Source organism: Oncorhynchus keta, unplaced genomic scaffold (genome assembly GCF_023373465.1).
Source record: "Oncorhynchus keta strain PuntledgeMale-10-30-2019 unplaced genomic scaffold, Oket_V2 Un_contig_1679_pilon_pilon, whole genome shotgun sequence".
Classification (NCBI taxonomy): domain Eukaryota; kingdom Metazoa; phylum Chordata; class Actinopteri; order Salmoniformes; family Salmonidae; genus Oncorhynchus; species Oncorhynchus keta.
Genome location: NW_026280123.1, coordinates 134,403 through 140,335, shown reverse-complemented (window position 1 = coordinate 140,335; position 5,933 = coordinate 134,403). Strand labels below are relative to the sequence as shown.

The 5,933-nt window shown below is 37.6% G+C and overlaps 1 long non-coding RNA gene across 5 annotated transcripts; it reads right to left on the bottom strand.

Annotated features, from left to right (window-relative positions):
- Nucleotides 1-937: 937 nt before the first annotated feature.
- Nucleotides 938-2,573, bottom strand: LOC127919504 (uncharacterized). 5 transcript variants are annotated; one of them, XR_008103167.1, is made up of 4 exons: nucleotides 2,074-2,573; nucleotides 1,798-2,027; nucleotides 1,384-1,429; nucleotides 938-1,153 (listed from the first exon to the last, which is right to left on the bottom strand). It is a non-coding gene; the product is annotated as an uncharacterized LOC127919504 (long non-coding RNA). The 5 variants fall into 5 exon arrangements; XR_008103168.1 differs by having other exon boundaries at nucleotides 938-1,107; XR_008103165.1 differs by lacking the exon at nucleotides 1,384-1,429.
- Nucleotides 2,574-5,933: the final 3,360 nt, after the last annotated feature.

Here is a 5,933-nt window from a genome sequence, read left to right as displayed (position 1 = left end):
GTGCTGTGAAAGGATCCAGAACCCAGATGAAGTGTTCAGTCCACGATTCAGAGAGGGAAAGGATCAGGAACCAGATATGATGGGTCTTTATAACGTGTCTCCAGGAACCCAGAGAGTCAATCAGCTCTTTAATGAAATCCAGTTTCAACTGTTTGGAGCTGCCCTTCATAATGCATTAAAACCAGGAACACAGATGATTTGGATAGAATCCCATCCTTTATGTCCTGGTAAGGATAGGATTCAGAGAGCTTAGTAATCCCATCTTTAAAACCCTCAAAGGACTAGGAATCAGAGTCAATGTCCTCCTCCTTATAACATTCAAAGGTGCAGCCCAGATGATGTCTTTAAAACCCACATGGACTAGGATCCAGAACCCAGATGATCCTGGTGTAGTACATTCATAAGCAGGATCCAGTAACCCAGATGATTTGGGTGGACCCAGCTCCGGGATAGGACATTGTTTTTGAACCAGGAAAGTTCCCAATTCTTACCATGGAGCTGCCCAAAATCACAGCTGGCTAGAAGGACAAAGAAATCCGCCCACCCTGGATGGATGTGCAGAGAGGCAGGATGACGATATGATGGGTCTTTCTTGACCTCCAGACAGAAGCCCTTTCAATCCAGAGCAGGTTCAGAGGATGCCCTCATAATGTCATTAAAACCCCATTAACATGACACTACAACATTCTATAACAGCAGTCTTTAAAACCCCATGGACTATTCAATGTCCTGATGAACCCCATTAACATGACACTACAACAATTCTATAACAGCTTAGTAACCTCATTAACATGACACTACAACATTCTATAACAGCCATGGACTTAGAATCCCATTAACATGACACTACAACATTCTATAGCAGCCATGTTAGAACCCCATTAAAATCACAGCTACACATTCTATAACAGCCATGTTTGAACCCCATTAACATGACACTACAACATTCTATAACAGTCATGTTAGCACCTCATTAACATGACACTACAACATTCTATAACAGCCATGTTAGAACCCCATTAACATGACACTACAACATTCTATAACAGCCATGTTAGAACCCCATTAACATGACACTACAACATTCTATAACAGCCATGTTAGAACCTCATTAACATGACACTACAACATTCTATAACAGCCATGTTAGAACCTCATTAACATGACACTACAACATTCTATAACAGCCATGTTAGAACCCCATTAACATGATACTACAACATTATATAGCAGCCATGTTAGAACCCCATTAACATGACACTACAACATTCTATAACAGTCATGTTAGAACCTCATTAACATGATACTACAACATTATATAACAGCCATGTTAGAACCCCATTAACATGACACTACAACATTCTATAACAGCCATGTTAGAACCCCATTAACATGACACTACAACATTCTATAACAGCCATGTTAGAACCTCATTAACATGACACTACAACATTCTATAACAGCCATGTTAGAACCCCATTAACATGACACTACAACATTCTATAACAGCCATGTTAGAACCCCAATAACATGACACTACAACATTCTATAACAGCCATGTTAGAACCCCATTAACATGACACTACAACATTCTATAACAGCCATGTTTGAACCTCATTAACATGACACTACAACATTCTATAACAGCCATGTTTGAACCTCATTAACATGACACTACAACATTCTATAACAGCCATGTTTGAACCTCATTAACATGACACTACAACATTCTATAACAGCCATGTTTGAACCTCATTAACATGACACTACAACATTCTATAACAGCCATGTTTGAACCTCATTAACATGACACTACAACATTCTATAACAGCCATGTTAGAACCCCATTAACATGACACTACAACATTCTATAACAGCCATGTTAGAACCTCATTAACATGACACTACAACATTCTATAACAGCCATGTTAGAACCTCATTAACATGACACTACAACATTCTATAACAGCCATGTTAGAACCCCATTAACATGACACTACAACATTCTATAACAGCCATGTTAGAACCTCAATAACATGACACTACAACATTCTATAACAGCCATGTTAGAACCTCATTAACATGACACTACAACATTCTATAACAGCCATGTTAGAACCCCATTAACATGACACTACAACATTCTATAACAGCCATGTTAGAACCCCATTAACATGACACTACAACATTCTATAACAGCCATGTTAGAACCCCATTAACATGACACTACAACATTCTATAACAGCCATGTTAGAACCCCATTAACATGACACTACAACATTCTATAACAGCCATGTTAGAACCCCATTAACATGACACTACAACATTCTATATCAGCCATGTTAGAACCCCATTAACATGACACTACAACATTCTATAACAGCCATGTTAGAACCCCATTAACATGACACTACAACATTCTATATCAGCCATGTTAGAACCCCATTAACATGACACTACAACATTCTATAACAGCCATGTTAGAACCCCATTAACATGACACTACAACATTCTATATCAGCCATGTTAGAACCCCATTAACATGACACTACAACATTCTATAACAGCCATGTTAGAACCCCATTAACATGACACTACAACATTCTATAACAGCCATGTTAGAACCCCATTAACATGACACTACAACATTCTATATCAGCCATGTTAGAACCCCATTAACATGACACTACAACATTCTATAACAGCCATGTTAGAACCCCATTAACATGACACTACAACATTCTATATCAGCCATGTTAGAACCCCATTAACATGACACTACAACATTCTATAACAGCCATGTTAGAACCCCATTAACATGACACTACAACATTCTATATCAGCCATGTTAGAACCCCATTAACATGACACTACAACATTCTATATCAGCCATGTTAGAACCCCATTAACATGACACTACAACATTCTATATCAGCCATGTTAGAACCCCATTAACATGACACTACAACATTCTATAACAGTCATGTTTGAACCTCATTAACATGACACTACAACATTCTATAACAGTCATGTTAGCACCCCATTAACATGACACTACAACATTCTATATCAGCCATGTTAGAACCCCATTAACATGACACTACAACATTCTATAACAGCCATGTTAGAACCCCATTAACATGACACTACAACATTCTATATCAGCCATGTTAGAACCCCATTAACATGACACTACAACATTCTATATCAGCCATGTTAGAACCCCATTAACATGACACTACAACATAATATAATAATAATAATAATAATATATGCCATTTAGCAGACGCTTTTATCCAAAGCGACTTACAGTCATGTGTGCATACATTCTACGTATGGGTGGTCCCGGGATTGAACCCACTACCCTGGCGTTACAAGCGCCATGCTCTACCAACTGAGCCACAGAAGGAGAACATGCCATGTTAGAACCCCATTAACATGACACTACAACATTCTATATCAGCCATGTTAGAACCCCATTAACATGACACTACAACATTCTATAACAGTCATGTTTGAACCTCATTAACATGACACTACAACATTCTATAACAGTCATGTTAGCACCCCATTAACATGACACTACAACATTCTATATCAGCCATGTTAGAACCCCATTAACATGACACTACAACATTCTATAACAGTCATGTTAGCACCCCATTAACATGACACTACAACATTCTATATCAGCCATGTTTGAACCCCATTAACATGACACTACAACATTCTATATCAGCCATGTTAGAACCCCATTAACATGACACTACAACATTCTATATCAGCCATGTTAGAACCCCAATAACATGACACTACAACATTCTATATCAGCCATGTTTGAACCCCAATAACATGACACTACAACATTCTATATCAGCCATGTTTGAACCCCAATAACATGACACTACAACATTCTATATCAGCCATGTTTGAACCCCATTAACATGACACTACAACATTCTATATCAGCCATGTTAGAACCCCAATAACATGACACTACAACATTCTATAACAGCCATGTTAGAACCCCATTAACATGACACTACAACATTCTATATCAGCCATGTTAGAACCCCAATAACATGACACTACAACATTCTATATCAGCCATGTTTGAACCCCATTAACATGACACTACAACATTCTATATCAGCCATGTTAGAACCCCAATAACATGACACTACAACATTCTATAACAGCCATGTTAGAACCCCATTAACATGACACTACAACATTCTATATCAGCCATGTTAGAACCCCAATAACATGACACTACAACATTCTATATCAGCCATGTTTGAACCCCATTAACATGACACTACAACATTCTATATCAGCCATGTTAGAACCCCAATAACATGACACTACAACATTCTATATCAGCCATGTTTGAACCCCATTAACATGACACTACAACATTCTATATCAGCCATGTTAGAACCCCAATAACATGACACTACAACATTCTATAACAGCCATGTTAGAACCCCATTAACATGACACTACAACATTCTATATCAGCCATGTTAGAACCCCATTAACATGACACTACAACATTCTATATCAGCCATGTTAGAACCCCATTAACATGACACTACAACATTCTATAACAGTCATGTTTGAACCTCATTAACATGACACTACAACATTCTATAACAGTCATGTTAGCACCCCATTAACATGACACTACAACATTCTATATCAGCCATGTTAGAACCCCATTAACATGACACTACAACATTCTATAACAGTCATGTTAGCACCCCATTAACATGACACTACAACATTCTATATCAGCCATGTTTGAACCCCATTAACATGACACTACAACATTCTATATCAGCCATGTTAGAACCCCATTAACATGACACTACAACATTCTATATCAGCCATGTTAGAACCCCAATAACATGACACTACAACATTCTATATCAGCCATGTTTGAACCCCAATAACATGACACTACAACATTCTATATCAGCCATGTTTGAACCCCAATAACATGACACTACAACATTCTATATCAGCCATGTTTGAACCCCATTAACATGACACTACAACATTCTATATCAGCCATGTTAGAACCCCAATAACATGACACTACAACATTCTATAACAGCCATGTTAGAACCCCATTAACATGACACTACAACATTCTATATCAGCCATGTTAGAACCCCAATAACATGACACTACAACATTCTATATCAGCCATGTTTGAACCCCATTAACATGACACTACAACATTCTATATCAGCCATGTTAGAACCCCAATAACATGACACTACAACATTCTATAACAGCCATGTTAGAACCCCATTAACATGACACTACAACATTCTATATATCAGCCATGTTAGAACCCCAATAACATGACACTACAACATTCTATATCAGCCATGTTTGAACCCCATTAACATGACACTACAACATTCTATATCAGCCATGTTAGAACCCCAATAACATGACACTACAACATTCTATATCAGCCATGTTTGAACCCCATTAACATGACACTACAACATTCTATATCAGCCATGTTAGAACCCCAATAACATGACACTACAACATTCTATAACAGCCATGTTAGAACCCCATTAACATGACACTACAACATTCTATATCAGCCATGTTTGAACCCCAATAACATGACACTACAACATTCTATATCAGCCATGTTAGAACCCCAATAACATGACACTACAACATTCTATAACAGTCATGTTAGAACCCCATTATCATGACACTACAACATTCTATAACAGTCATGTTAGAACCCCATTAACATGACACTACAACATTCTATATCAGCCATGTTAGAACCCCAATAACATGACACTACAACATTCTATATCAGCCATGTTAGAACCCCAATAACATGACACTACAACATTCTATATCAGCCATGTTAGAACCCCAATAACATGACACTA